Below are 16,459 nucleotides of genomic sequence, written 5' to 3'. Positions count from 1 at the left end.
TAAAAAAAAAAAAAAAAAAAAAAAAAAAAAGGCTATGTGTCAGGCAATGCAAACCAATTTGACGTTCGAAGATGGTTAACGTTACAACACAGCTAGCTCCTCTCCAAAAGATTTCAGTTCAATACACTAAGATTATTTCTTCTTGTGGACAGACTTCTAGAGTTTTATAGATTAAAAAATGCCTTTACCATTTCCCTACCGAATCCTCATCCCCCAAAATCAGTAGCCAGAACAGGCTATGTAGTCATTATTCAAGAACAACTATTTTCTCACAGCAGGCTAGGCATGGGGGGGTTCAGTGGTGAACAAAACCTAGCAAGGCTCTCATGAAGATTATTTTTTTTAAGCACTAGGACAACAAACAAGTACAGTTTTAAACAAATAAACAGCACATATCTCTCTCTGAAATTCTTATCAGGAGAAATACAGAATGGAAAGTGTTCTTTAATATTGCCAGAAGCGAAGAGGGACAAAAGGAGAGTGAGAAAGTTTATGCTAAGAGGTCAACTGTGTGACACAGTTCACCAGGTATAAAGTGCACTGTGAGCAGCACATACAATGGACAAAGCTGGATGTGACCCAGAGAGGAGAAAATGATAAACCACACTTAAGAAAGGTGAGGGAGGCTGGCTTCCCTGGTGGCGCAGTGGTCAGGAGTCCGCCTGCCAATGCAGGGGAAACGGGCTCGAGCCCTGGTCCGGGAAGATCCCACATGCCACAGAGCAACGAAGCCTGTGTGCCACAACTACTGAGCCTGAACTCTAGAGTCTGTGAGCCACAACTACTGAGCCCTCGTGCTGCAACTACTGAAGCCTGCGTGCCTAGAGCCCGTGCTCCGCAACAAGAGAAGCCACCACAATGAGAAGTTCGTGCACTGCAACGAAGAGTAGCCCCCGCTCGCTGCAACTAGAGAAAGCCCGCAAGCAGCAATGAAGGCCCAACACAGCCAAAAATAAAATAAAATAATTTATATTAAAAAAAAAAGAGAGAGGGACTTCCCTGGTGGTCCAGTGGTAAAGAATCCACCTTCCAACACAGGGGACGCGGGTTAGATCCTTGGTCAGGGAACTAAGATCCCACAGGCCAAGGGGCAACTAGGCCCGCATGCCACAACTACTGAGCTCGTGCGCGTCAACAAGAGAGCCTGCGTACCACAAACTACAGAGCCCACATTGCTCTGGAGCCCACACACCCTGGAGCCTCCGCGCCACAACTAGAGAAGAGAAAACCCGCATGCCACAGCTAGAAAGAGGCCTGCGCGCTGCAACAAAAGATCCCACATGCCTCAACTAAGACCCGACGCAGCCAAAAATAAATAATAAAATAAATAATACATAAATCTTAAAAAAGAAAAAAGAAAGAAAGAAAGAAGAGTAAGAGAGCCAGAAATAAATAAGATCAAGATATATTCTTTTTCTTGCTAAGATGGGCCTGGCAGAAATGCTAGTGCCTTCAGGAATGAGGCATTCTACTTCTGCTCTCTATAAATCTTACAGTTTACATATAATAAGTTGTAGAATAACTCATACAGAAAAACTACATCAAAAGCTGCCTAGGTAAAATATGGTCTTTATCGTACTATAACTTCTCTAGCTTCTGAATCTATTGATCTTATATTCAAATTTTAGACACTGACATTAACACTGGTCTATTCCACATCATAAGCTTTAGCTACTAGTCATAAGTCTATGTGACATTTTAAAAAATACAAAAACAGAAGCATACATTTTAATTATATTTTATTTATATAGTTTATTATTATTTAGTATATTTATTATTATTATCAGGATAACTAAAGTTTGAAGAAATAAGTTCCATAACCTAAAAGAATTTGGAATCTGGTTCTTAGCCTGGAAAATTAAGAGACTACAAGTAGTCTCCCAATGCCTATTTGCTTTCTTTTTCTTGGAAGCAAACCCTTGATTTTTAACTGGGTACATGGCTGCCTGAAATAAAGAAGTTTTCCAGCCCTCCCTGAAGTTAAGTGAAGCCATAAATTCTAATACACTGGACATAAGCAGAAATAGTACTTGCAAAGTTCAGGAGCTATTCTTAAAGGGAGAACAATGTCCATTTTCATCCCTTCTTCTTTTCCACTGGTCAGCAAGTCAAAGTGATGGCTAACACTCAAGTGGCCACCTTGGACAAGCAGGTAGAAGTCACAGGTTGAGGATGATAGGGTTACACAACTAAAAGAGCCTGGGTCCCTGATGATCATACCACCATAAGAAAACCTGGATGGCTTAGACTTCATTTACGGTAAAGAGAAATAAATCACCTCATTTTAAGCCACCATTATTTCTAGTGTTTTGTCACTCACCAAATCTAATCCTAACTGATATAGATGCTTTTGGAAATTATTGGTGATAGGCAGAGGTAGGTATTTTGCCATAAAGACTATGAAATAAAAAGAAAGCTGTAAATTAGTTAAATAGTGAAACGAAAGATACAAAAAACAACAGTGAAAAAACTGCATGTTTATTCTGCCAGGCATCAATCTTGTATCTCTATCAGTTACCTAAAGGTCCTGCTGTCACTTCACACTCAACAACCATCTTCGTCCCTCCCTTCCAAACGCCTTCCTTTTCCAGATGTTTTATTTCTGTTCAAGGTACTACCGTTCTTCTAACCTCTGAGTGGCCTCTGAGTCTGCCCTCCCTCTTGCCCCTCTGTCCAATATCCAGTGTTACCAAACCTCAGAGAGTCTTCTTTCAAACCTGACTTCTTCATTACATACCTGCTCCCAGCCCCTAGTGGAAGCCATCGCCTCCTCACATCTCAATTTCTGCTCCAGATTCTAAAAGACCTTTTCCTCTTCAGTTTCACCCCTCTAGTCAAGTCTATATACTACCACAAGAAGAGTCTCCCTACAGTGTCATTTTGACTTTATTACATTCTTGTGGTTCCCTCATGTTTTTAAATTCAAGACTAAATGTAAGGCCCTTGACAACCTACCTTGCACTTTCCAAGCTATTCCTTTCACTAATTCCTGGAGTATGAGGACAAGAATCAAACAGAAACTTGGAAATTAGAACAAACAAGATGTGGCAACCTCTGTTAGAATAGAAATAGTATATTACTATCTGCTATCAAAGATAACAAGGCAGAAGCCTAATAGAAGTACCAGAATCTGGCAAGTCAAGAGGCTACTCAGGTTGGGAGGACAAAAGACTTCTACATTATGCAGAAACTAAAAAGATCACTAAAGGCTTATGAAGAAGGAATACAGAGTCAGAAGCTACTTTTAAGTTGTATTAATATCCAGAAACAAATATTTATTTAGCACATCATGTGTTGCCAGTTATAGGTCTAAACCATTTAGGCAGTGAAGGAAATAAAAGTGAAAAAAAGAAACAGTCCCTGCCCTCTTGGATCTTTAAATTCAGAGACGTCTATTTCTGGTAACACCTGCTTTACTGTACATAGATCTTTGTTAGTCATGACCTGGGCACTTTGTCTGGTTTAGCTATTTACTCCTTTATCCCATATTTCTCAGGGTTCCAGTGCTATCTTGAAACTACCTAAGCAAACGCCTGACAACACAGAGTCCCGTTCCTCCCAAGCACTCAAAAGAGCCACAAGAAGCATTTTCCTAGGCAAGGCGCCCAAACTAATGTTCTCTGACCTTAAAGAGGTCCAGCTGAGCTTAGAAACCAGATAGGAACAAACACAAACATTTCTCTGAGCTGGCACTCCTCCAGTTTATAGGGAACCGAACATATCCTGCATTGCTCTGGATTCACAGTGCACAAGAATCACATCGAAGAAGAGTAAAGAAAAAGACCTTTATACCTTTAAAATACCTCAGGAGGGCGCAGTGGTTGGGAATTCGTTTGCCAATGCAGGGGACAAGGGTTCGGGCCCTGGTCCGGGACCACATGCCGCCTTTATACCTTTAAAATACCTCAGGAGGGCGCAGTGGTTGGGAATTCGTTTGCCAATGCAGGGGACAAGGGTTCGGGCCCTGGTCCGGGAAGATCCCACATGCCGCGGAGCAACTAAGCCTGTGCACCACAACTACTGAGCCCACGTGCCACAACTACTGAAGCTCGTGTGCCTAGAGCATATGCTCTGCAACGAGAAGCCACTGCAATGAGAAGACCGTGCACTGCAACGAAGAGTAGCCCAGACCGCGCAGCTACGAAGACCCAGCACAGCCAAAAATAAATAAATAAAATAAATAGATTTATTAAAAAAAAAAAAACCTCAGGAATTAGACAACCTGAGCATTATCAGATGCATAGGCAGAAATAATAAATGTGCCATTTAACAGTTGACTATGAGAAGGAGAACCTATAAGGAATGGAAAAAAGAAAACTAGCTGTTCAACCATCAACTGCAAATCCTGGATATGCTCAAAACCCAAATAACAAAGGCTGATCTATGTCCAGGGCAACAAGTGCCCTGAGGCATCTGGCTGAAAATAACAAAACAACAAAACAAATGACAAAACAAAACAAGACAAAAAACCCAACAACAACAAAAAAACAATCCATAGTCCAAGGGAGAATTCAAAATGGCAGCATGAATGCCCAAAGGCATCCAAAACGGAATTGAAACCTGGCCATTGGAACTATGAGTATTCCATGTTTTCAATAACACACCACTCCAATATGGGGCCTAATCCATTTGGAGAAAGCTCTTGAAAAAAATATCTGAAAACTTTAGCATTTCCACTCCTAGACATACATCCAAGAGAACTGAAAATGTATGTTTACACAAAAATTTATACATGAATATTCATAGTAGCATTATTCATAACAGCCAAAAGTGGAAACAACCCAAATGTCTATCAACTAACTAACGGATAAAGAAAATGTGTTACAACCATACAATGGAATATTCAACTATAAAAAAAAATGAAGTACTAATTCATACTACAACATGAATGAACTTTGAAAGCTTTATGCTAAGTGAAAGAAGTCAGTCACAAAAAAGTTTATGATCCCATTTATATGAAACATCTCAAACAGGAAAATCTATAGAGACAGAAAGTAGATTAGGGGACTTCCCTGGCAGTCCAGTGTTTAAGACTCCATGCTTCCACTTCACGGGTCATGGGAACGATCCCTGATCTGGGAACTAAGATCCCGCATGCCATGCACAGCACGGCCGAAAAAAGAAAAAAAGAAAGTAGATTAGTGGACGTTAAAAGGGTGAAACGGGGAAAGGTGAAGGGAAATGGGAGCAACTGCTAATGGGTGCAGGTTTCTTTTGGGGTGATGAAAATGTTCACGAGTTAGATAGTGGTGATGGCTGCATAACTGTGAATATATTATACTAAATGCCACTTAAACTGTACACTTTAAAACAGTGAATTTTAAGATATGTGGACTATATCTTAATTAAAACAAACAAAACAAAACAATAAAAGCTTTCAGGGCTGCAAGACTATTGCCAGAACAAAGACATTCAGTTATTTCATTCCTCTCTCTTTGCCATACCCTGGCCCACTTAACATATCCCCACCCCACAGCCTCTCAGTGAGTACTCTGCCCCCAGCATTTTCTCCTCTAACTGTGCATACCATTGCCACACTCATCCTCCTTAGCACACCTCAATTCTTGCCCAAAGCTCTGGTTCCCAATGACCATATATAACTGAAAATTAGAGAACTCTAACTAGAAGGGAACATCCATTTTCCCAACAAAAAGATGGCCAAAAGGCAATTTGACCAACCTTTTTTTTTTAACTTTATTTATTTTATTTATTTTTGGCTGCATTGGGTCTTTATTTTTGGCTGCAAAAGGCAATTTGACCAACCTTTTTTTTTTTTAAAATAAACTTATTTTTGGCTGCATTGGGTCTTCATTGCTGCGTGCAGGCTTTCTCTAGTTGCGGCAAGCGGGGGCTACTCTTGGTTGTGGTGCACGGGCTTTTTGTCGTGGTGGCTTCTTTTGTTGTGGAGCACAGTCTCCAGGTGCACGGGCTTCAGTAGTTGTGGCACGTGGGCTCAGTAGCTCTGTGGCATGTGGGATCTTCCTGGACCAGTGCTTGAACCCGTGTCCCCTGTGTTGCCAGGCAGGTTCCCAACCACTGCGCCACCAGGGAAGCCCAATTTGACCAACCTTGAATGAATAGACTTTAGGGATATGAAACAGCCAAATGTCTACTTAATTTATTAATTCGTTTTATATGTTTAAATTATAAAACAACATGGTCTGAATTACAACTGTACCCCCAATACCTATACACTGGCAGGCATATAAACACAGCAAGGAGCTCAGCAGCTACTGAATGACTGTATCTAGGCAGCAATTAATGAAGTTTAAACTACTAGGTGACAAACTGAGGATACACTCAAAATCCAAGTCCACTGACGGGTATATGTTAACAGGAATGAGTGCACCTATTCACCAAGAGAAGTAACAACTATGAAATAGCCCCAAATGGGAAAAAAAACCCCAAAACCCAACCCTCCATGTTCTCTGACAGTGGAACCAATGAATAAATTGTGGTATGTTCTTTTCTTTTCTTTAAATATTTGTTTGTTTATTTATTTATTTAATTTTTGGCTACATTGGGTCTTAGTTGCGGCAGGCAGGATCTTTGTTGTGGCATGCAGGATTCTCCGCTGTGGCACACGGGCTCAGTAGGTGCAGTTTAAGGGCTCTCTAGTTGCGACATGCAGGCTCCAGAGCACGTGGGCTCTGTAGTTGTGGTGCACAGGCTCTCTAGTTGTGGCCCGAGTGCTCAGTAGTTGTGGCACACGAGCTTAGTTGCCTTGTGGCATGTGGGATCTTAGTTCCCCGACCAGAGGTTGAAACCGTGTCCCCTGCATTTGAAGGGGGATTCTTAACCACTGGACTGCCAGGGAAATCCCTGTGGTATGTTCTTATACTGAAAGACGGTACAACAATGAAAATGAACACATCCCACTTAAACACAAAATGAATTTTAAAAACAATACTCAGTATAAAAGTCAGGTAGAAGAATACATCATGTGTGATTCCATATACATAAGGACCAAAAGCAAGCCAAAGAACTCTACAGAATGACAACTTAGGACAGTGACTACCTCTGGGAAGGGGAGAAAGATTAATGACCAGAAGAGGCTTCTTCACATGGAGCAGCATCCTGTTTATTAACCTGGGCTGCAGTTACATAGGTCCTTGGACTGAACGTTTGTGTCCACCCCCCTACCCCAATTCATATGTTGAAGCGCTAATCCCCAATGTGATGGTATTTGGAGGTAGGATGTAATTAGGTCGTGAGGGTAGAGCCTTCATGAATGAGATTAGTACTCTAAGAGACAAACAAGAGAGAATCTTTCTCTCTACGATGTGAGGATACACAACAAGGCAGCAATCTGCAAACCAGGAAGAGGGCCCCCACAGGGAAACATACTGGCTGGCACCATGATCTTGGACTTTCCAGCCTCCAAAACTGTGACAAATTTCTACTATTTAAGTACCGTAACCAGTCTATGATATTTTGTTATAGCACCCAAACTAAGACAATAGGTGTATTCAACTTGTGACAATTCACTGAATAGTACGCTTATGATCTCTGCTCTTTACTGTAAGTATGTGATACTTCAAAAAGAAAAGGAGAGAGAGAGAGAAGAAATAATGATTTAGAGACAGTACCCCTTCAATTTGTACACTTCTATTTTATTCAAGCTTTTTACATGCTGCATTTTTAATCACCAACAGAGCCATTTTAGGTCATCTAGCAGTTCTCTAGAGCACATCATTCATTCATTTATTTATGGCTGCGTTGGGTCTTCGTTGTTGCACGCTGGCATTCTCTAGTCGTGGCAAGTGGGGGCTACTCTTCAATGTGGTGCATGGGCTTCTCATCGCGGTGGCTTCTTTTTGCTGTGGAGCAGGGCTCTAGGCACACGGGCTTCAGTAGTTGTGGCACACAGGCTCAGTAGTTGTGGCTTGCGGGCTTTAGAGCGCAAGCTCAGTAGTTGTGGTGCGCAGGCTTAGCTGCTCCGCGGCATGTGGGATCTTCCCGGACCAGGGCTTGAACCCGTGTCCCCTGCATTGGCAGGTGGATTCTTAACCACTGTGCCACCAGGGAAGTCTGAACACATCATTTTTTAAAAATTTACTTTATTGAAGTTTAGTTGATTTACAATGCTGTGTTAACTTCTGCTGTACAGCAAAGTGATTCCATTATACATATATATACATTCTTTTTCATATTCTTTGACATTATGATTTATCAAGGATATTGAATACTGAGTTCCCTGTGCTATACAGTAAGACCTTGTTGTTTATCCATTCTATACATAATAGTTTGCATTTGCTAATCCCAAACTCTCAGTCCATCCCTCCCTCTCCCACTCCCCTTCCCCCTTGGAAACCACAAGTCTGTCCTCTATGTCTGTGAGTCAGTTTCTGTTTCAAAAATAAGTTCATTTGGGCTTCCCTGGTGGCGCAGTGGTTGAAAGTCCGCCTGCCGATGCAGGGGACACGGGTTCATGCCCCGGTCTAGGAAGATCCCACATGCCACAAAGCGGCTAGGCCCGTGAGCCATGGAAATTGAGCCTGCACGTTGGGAGCCTGTGCTCCACAACGGGAGAGGCCACAACAGTGAGAGGCCCGCGTACCACAAAAAAAAAAATAATAAAGTTCATTTGTGTCTTATTTTAGATTCTGACTTAGTATGATAATCTCTAGGTCCATCCATGTAGCTGCAAATGGCATTATTTCATTCTATTTTTATGGCTGAGTAGTATTTCATTATATATATGTACCACATCTTCTTTATCCATTCTTCTGTCAATGGACACTTATTTAGGTTGTTTCCATGTCTTGACCATTGTGAACAGTGCTGCTATGAACATAGCGGTGCATGTATCTTTTTGAATTATAGTTTTATCCAGATATATGCCCGGGTATAGGATTACTGGATCATATAGCAACTCTAGGTTTTGAGGAACGTGTATACTGTTTTCCACAGTGGCTACACCAATTTACATTCCCACCAACTGTGTAGGAGGGTTCCCTTTTCTCCACACCCTCTCCAGCATTTGTTATTTGTAGATTTTTTGATGATGGCCATTCTGACCAGTGTGAGGTAGTACCTCATTGTAGTTTTGATTTTCTTTTCTCTAATAATTAGTGATGTTGAGCATCTTTTCATGTGCCTGTTAGCCATCTGTATGTCTTTTTTGGAGAAATGTCTATTTAGGTCTTCTGCCCACAAAATGTGGTATATCTTAGGCAAATTTGATGGCAATTAAAATGATGTGCTCTAAAAAGGGAACCATTTGTACAACCTAAGCCCAAGACATACAGATCATGCTGTTTGGAGTTGCTGATAATGCTAATAAATGCTTTATGTAGCAAATCTTCACTTCAATCAAAACATGTTGGGAGACTTCCCTGGTGGTCCAGTGGGTAAGACTCTGCACTCCCAATGCAGGGGGCCCAGGTTCGATCCCTGGTTGGGGAACTAGATCCTGCATGCATGCTGCAACTAATAGTTCGCATGCCACAACTAAGGAGCCCGCCTGCCGTAACTAAGACCTAGCACAACCAAATTAAAAAAATAGAGAGAGAGAGAAACAGAAACTGACTCACAGACATAGAGAACAGACTGTGGTTGACAAGGGGGAAGAGGGGTGGGGGAGGGACGGATTGGGAGTTTGGGATTAGCAGATGCAAACTATTATATATAGAATGGATAAACGACAAGGTCCTACTGTATAGCACAGGGAACTCTATTCAATATCCTGTGATAAACCATAATGGAAAAGAATATGAAAAAGAATGTATAAATATGTATAATGGAATCACTTTGCTGTACAGCAGAAATTAATACAACATTGTAAATCAACTAAACTTCAATAAAATAAATTTTAAGAAGATATACCACATTTTGAATCTGTGAATAATGTTATTGTGGGGAAGTTTATCATAAGCCAGGAGTATTTTTTGGCATGAAACTACAATAGTCAATTCTTTCAATGGTCCTGTAAGTGAATTTGAACACTTGTTTTATTAAACATGTTATCCAACTTTTTATTTTTGAGATTATAACCCTGGAATAATCACCAAAACTGTGTTAAATTTCTTTGCCTGCTTAAAAAAAAAAAAAGGATTCTCTTTTCTGAGAGATAAAGTTTTGGGAAACCCCATGTCATATTCAGGTAATATACCTATTTTCAACATTTCAAAAAGTCTAATAGATACCCCTTAAGACTAGACAGGGTAACTAAGATGTCCCATTTTTTTCACTTTTAGCTGAATATTCATCAGGAACCAACAATTTACAAAAGAAATACAAATAACTAGTAATCAAATGTAAAAACATTCTATTTCACTAATAACCTAAGACAGAAGATTAAATCACTCCCTTCTTTGCTACATGGGCAACATTTTTTTTTAAATTATGAAATATTTCAAACACACAGAAAGTTAGAGAACACAATAACACACATCCATGTACCACCACTCAATAAAAATATTTTGTTATTAACACTTGGCACCCGTTGGGATGCAGGGAAGACAGGTACTCTCAAACACTGCTGATAAAAAATAAATCAGGAAATTTCTGGATGGCAATTTGACTATATTTATTAAGTCATAAAATATGCTTACCTCTTAATCTGGCAAGTCTACCTGGAGGAATTAACTTAAAGAAGTAATTAAGGATGTATGACTATTTAGCTACAAGGAGATTCAACATAGCATTCTTTAATAAAATAAAGAAATAATCTCAAAATATCAAATGAAGAACTCGTTAAATCATGGTAATCTATACTATGGAGCATTACAGAGCCATTAAAAGTGATATGATAAAAATGTATTTAATGACAAGGAAATATGCCCACAATACTTGAAGAGAAAAGGTTATAAAATCATGTGTACAAGATTATCCTACTTTGTAAATACAAAGGTTATGGATGATATGTACATAGGAAAATTTGGAAAGGTGCACATCAAAATAACAGCAATAATCTATCCAATGTTTATAGACTATTTCATCCAAAAATAGAAGAATACACATTCTTCTCAAGCTCAGATGGAACATTCACTAACACAGACAACATTCTGGGCCAAAAAACACACCTTATCACATTTAAAATAGAAATTATAAAATGTATGTTCTCAGACCACAACATAATAAAACTAGAGATCAATAACAGAAAGACGGCTGTAAACTCTCCAAATACCTGGAGATTAAACAACACATATCTAAATAACACATGACTCAAAGAAGAAATCTCTCAAGAGAACTTTTTTTAAAATTTGAAACTAAATGAAGCTGAAAACACAACTTGTTGAAATTTGTGGGATGCAGGGAAAGCAGTGCTCAGAAGGAAATTTATAGCACTGAATGCACATAACAGAAAAAATGAAGATCTAAACTCAATAATCTAAACCTCCACCTTAGAAAACTATAAAAACAAGAGCAAGTTAAATCCAAAAAAAGCAAAAGAAATGATAAAAATAAGCACAGAAATCAATGATACTGAAAACAGAGAATTCATAGAGAAATATCAATGAAACTAAAAGTTAGGTTTTTAAAAATATCAATAAAATGGATAAACATCTAACCAGGCTAACTAAAAAAAAGAAAGATACAAATTACTAATAGCAAAAATGAAATAGGGGCCATCAGTACTGATTTCATGGACAATAAAAGGATAACAAAGGAATATTATGAACAACTCCATGCCCACAAATTTGATAACCCTGATGAACAGGAGCAATTCTTAGAAAAACACAACCTGTTAAAACTCACACAAGAAGAAAAAGACAATCTGTATAGGCCTATATCTACTAATGAAATTGGATCAATAATAATCTTCCAAAACTGAAAGCACCAGGCCCCGATGAGTTCACTGATGAAGCCTACCAAACATTTAAGGAATTTATACTAATTTTCTACAGTCTCTTCCAGAAGACAGAAGTAGAGGACACATTTTCTAACTCATTCTATGAGGCAGACATCACCCTAATACTAAAACCAGACAAAGATATTACAAGAAAAGAATCAATATCTCCCATGAAGGTAGATGTAAAAATCCTCAACAAAGTATTAGCAAAGCAAATCCAACAATGTATGCAAAGAATTATATGCCATAACCAACTGGAATTTATTCCAGGTATGCAATGCAAGGTTGGTTCAACTTTGAAAAATCAATTAATATAATCCATCACATCAACAGGCTAAAAAAAAAAAAAAAGAATTACAAGGTCATATCAATAGAAGCAGAAAAAGCATTTACAAAATCCAACAGCCATTCATGATAAAAACTCTCAGCAAACTAGAATAGATGGGAACCTCTTCTACTTGCTAAAGAACAATGGGGGTGGAGAGGGGTGGGGCAGAACCCTAGAGCTGGCAAATAAGCTTAAGAAAAGATGCTCACATTCTGTGTCATCAGGGAAGTACAAATTAAAATGAGATACCATTACATAGCTATTAGAATGTCCAAAATACTGAATACTGACATCAAATGCTGGTGAGGATGTGGAGCAATAGGAATTCTCATTCACTGCTGGTGGGAATGCAAAATGCTACAGCCACTCTGGAAGACAGTTTGGCAGTTTCTTACAAAACTAAACATACTCTTACCGTGAAATCCAGGAACTACACTCCTTAGTATTACCCAAATAAATGGAAAACTTATGCCCATACAAAAACCTACATATGGATGTATCCTATAGCAGCTTTATTCATAACTGCCAAAACTCAGAAGCAACTAAGTTGCCCTTTAGGTGAATGAATAAACAAACTGTGCTACATTCAGACAATAAAGTATTATTCAGAGCTTCAAAAAAAAAAAGAGCTATCAAAACACAAAAAGACATGGAGGAAACTTAAATCCATATTACTAAGTGAAAGAAGACAATTACTAGCAAGTGCATATTACTATGTGAAAGAAACCAATCTGCAAAAAGCTACATACTGTATGATTCCAACTACATGAGATTCTGGAACAAACTATGGAGACAGTAAAAAGAAAATGGTCGCTAGGGGTTTGCAATCCAGCAACCACTGAGGAAAGGATGAACAGGTAAAGCACAGAGGATTTTTAGGGCAATGAAACAACTCTGCATGTACTATAATAGCTGATATATGTCATTATCAATTTGTCCAAACTCACAAATCTACAACACCAAGAGTGAACCCTCATGTAAACTATGGACTTTGAGTTGATAATGATGTATCAGTGTTGTTTCACTGATTGTAATAAGTGTACCACAGTGGATGGTGAAGAAGGCTGTGGGTGTGGTGTTGGAGGTGGGATGCTCAATTTTTTTGCGAGCCTAAAACTGCTCTAAAAAACAAAGTCTATTTAAAAGGAGAAAAGAAAAAGTCCATTAATTTATTTTTTTTTAAAAAGCAACATAGGGCTCCCCTAGTGGCACAGTGGTTAAGAATCCGCCTGCCAATGCAGGGGACACAGGTTCGAGCCCTGGTTCAGGAAGATCCCACATGCCTCAGAGCAACTAAGCCCATGCGCCACAACTACTGAGCCTGCGTGCCTAGAGCCCGTGCTCCCCAACAAGAGAAGCCACCACAATAAGAAGCCTGCACACCGCAACGAAAAGTGGCCCCTACTCGCCGCAACTAAAGAAAGCCTGCATGCAGCAACGAAGACCCAATGCAGACAAAAATAAATAAATAAAAAGCAATATAGAGATCACTGGAGATATTAACCCTTTTCTCTTAACCTGTGTTTTCTACTTTTTCTACAGTAAAATGAGTAACAACCACACAGAAGAGTGGGTGAGGTGGTGAAGAACCACCCTAACTAACTTTGGGAAACAGTATTTTGACTATATACTCTCAGGCTAAAGACAAAAAGAACTATATCCAAATACTGGATTCTAGTTTTTCACAGGGGGATGAATTAACAATCTGAAACTACTTTATGTATACTCTGGGATTGAGCAAATAAGTAAACACATTGTGCATAATGAAAGCCAGGATTTTTACTACTAGCAAAAAGAATTACAAATAAGGAATGAGGTAAAGCTAGAATGAACTCTGTGATATTGGATTAGAATTGGAATTTATAACATCATGAAATCATGGTTTTTAATATATATACACAGATAGATATAAAAATGCATATGTGTATATACACCATATTTTTTAGTTCTATTCACTACATAAAATAAGGGAGATGGGATGGTTCATCCTTATAGCAGAATTCTAACAAATGTGTAAGAAATGATGAAACTAGAAAATTGCCCTTAGACAAAAACACACAGTAGTAACTTTATGTGCAAAAGCTATCAATGGATGCTAAAATTATTAAGTGAAAAAGGCATGCTGAGAAACAGGATACTTATAATCTCAAAGTATGCCCCCACAAAATACTTATTAATTATAATTAATTATAATTATAATTTATAATTATAATTAATTAATTATAACTTGTAATAGTAAGTTAATTATACCTAAAATAGTAACTTTACAGTGGTGAAAGCTGACAAATACCACCTTAACCAGGTGGTCTAAGTTAATATCACTAGTAACAGGACAAAACCATGTGCTACCTGATGATATATAAGGAAAGACACACATCACTCCTGGGGTATTCTTGCCAAAAAATGCATGACCTGAATTTAATCACAAGGAAACAGACAAATCCAAACAGAGAAATGTCCTACAAAATAACTGCCAGTACTTTTCTAAAGTGTCGAGGTCATGAAAGACAAAGAAAGACTGAGGAGTGTCACAGAGAATAAAAGGAGATATCACAACTCAATACAACATATGATCCTGGCTTGCATACTGAACCAGAGAAACGACATTAGCGGACAACTGGCAAAATCTGAAAAGTTATGTATATTAGATAATATATCTATGTTAACTTAATGATTTTGAAATGTTGAAGAGTATTGGTATTCTTTCCACTACTTTGTACCCCCTTGAAAGACTGAGATTATTTCAAAATGAAAAGTTTTAAAAATTAAAAAATTTTAAACAGTGTCACCCCACTAGACCATAAGGAGACATGTCCATTTTTTCATTAATAAATGTATACTACTTAGTCCAAGGTCTTACATATAGAAGTGCTCAGTATTCACCATTTAACAAAAGTTAAAATGAGTTGTTTCTGATATATCCAACATGATTCCAGACAGACCAACCAGTTTTGCACAGGAGGGTATGTCCCATTTACAGTAAAATGCTATTATGTTAAGATAAAATATATGCATCTTTTACTTTGAGTTGAGTCTCTATAACTAGTTCAACATGCTGGCTCCAGTTATAAGGCTCTGTGAAACCTTCTTCCAAAATAAAGCCAAATGAAAAGATAGATATTCATTTGGCTTCCAATATTTGATACACTATAACCAAGGGCTATGAAAATCAGCACCCATATTTTAAATACTCCCTGGAAAACTGACAAGTGAAATACAATCTGTTTAGGGAATTCTCAACTTGTTTTTCTAGCAACTGCTACCAAATGTGCGTGATCTGCTGACCCTCAAGCCCCATATCCAGCTGGTATGTCTGCTGGATAACAGAATATCTTAGTCATTTCTCAGACTGATTCTAAAAATCACCTTTGTGGGGGGAGTTCTCTGGTGGCCTAGTGGTTAGGAGTTGGAGCTTTCACTGCCAAGCCCAGGTTCAATCCCTAGTAGGGGAACTAAGATCCTGCAAGGTGCGCGGCATGGCCAAAACCAAAAACCAAAAAAAAAAAAAAACCCCAAAAAACCCTTTGGTTCTTTAAAGAACTTATTCTGGGCAATATATCAAGTAGGTCTCATTCTGAAGCTCCTACCCCAAGGGCACAGGCTAGGCTTGTGACTGGCAGTCTGGAGGGTGGGCAGGAGCCATGTCTGCACTCTATCACTACACTCTTAACCCCACCCACCACTCCCCATTCTGTTAGGACCAGGAGGAAGGTAAAGAGAAAGGTGATTCATTAAAAGTCAACCCATGGTGCTTCCCTGGTGGCGCAGTGGTTGAGAGTCTGCCTGCCGATGCGGGGGACACGGGTTCGTGCCCCGGTCTGGGAGGATCCCGCATGCCGCGGAGTGGCTGGGCCCGTGAGCCATGGCCGCTGGGTCTGTGCATCCGGAGCCTGTGCTCCGCAGCGGAAGAGGCCACGGCAGTGACGCATACCCAAAAAAAAAAAAAAAAAAGGTCAACCCATGGCAAGTTGGGTCATCCTCTCTATGGCTAACCATAACTCCAGTCCCCTTATACCAGGGTTTCTCAAACTTGGCACTGTTTATAGATTTTGGGCCAGATAATTCACTACGGGGGCTGTCCTGTGTGTTGTAGGATGTTTAGCAGCATCCCTGGCCTCTACTCACTAGTGCCAGTAGTGACAACCGAAAATGTCTCTGGATATTGCCAAATGTCCAGTGGCTGGGGAGGGGAGAAAAGGATATCCAAACTGCCTTCTCCCCGCCCTCTCCCCACTGTTAAGAACAACTGTATTACAAAAAACATCAGGCCAATGGATGTAAGCTTGCTTCGCCTTTCCCCTGGCTGCTGTTGCTTCTTGGTCTAATGCTAGCTA

The 16,459-nt window shown here is 39.4% G+C and overlaps 1 protein-coding gene and 1 non-coding gene across 3 annotated transcripts in view; one reads left to right on the top strand and one right to left on the bottom strand.

Moving 5' to 3' along the window:
- RBM6 (RNA binding motif protein 6) overlaps positions 1–16,459 on the bottom strand; it is a 109,044-nt gene that overhangs the window by 33,533 nt on the left and 59,052 nt on the right. The window lies entirely within an intron of this gene.
- TRNAG-CCC (transfer RNA glycine (anticodon CCC)) lies at positions 9,336–9,408 on the top strand. The gene has a single exon. It is a non-coding gene; the product is annotated as a tRNA-Gly (tRNA).

This window comes from Lipotes vexillifer, unplaced genomic scaffold (assembly GCF_000442215.2).
Source record: "Lipotes vexillifer unplaced genomic scaffold, Lipotes_vexillifer_v1.1 scaffold1004, whole genome shotgun sequence".
NCBI classification, from domain to species: Eukaryota; Metazoa; Chordata; class Mammalia; order Artiodactyla; family Lipotidae; genus Lipotes; species Lipotes vexillifer.
This window is presented reverse-complemented; position numbering and strand designations above follow the sequence as displayed.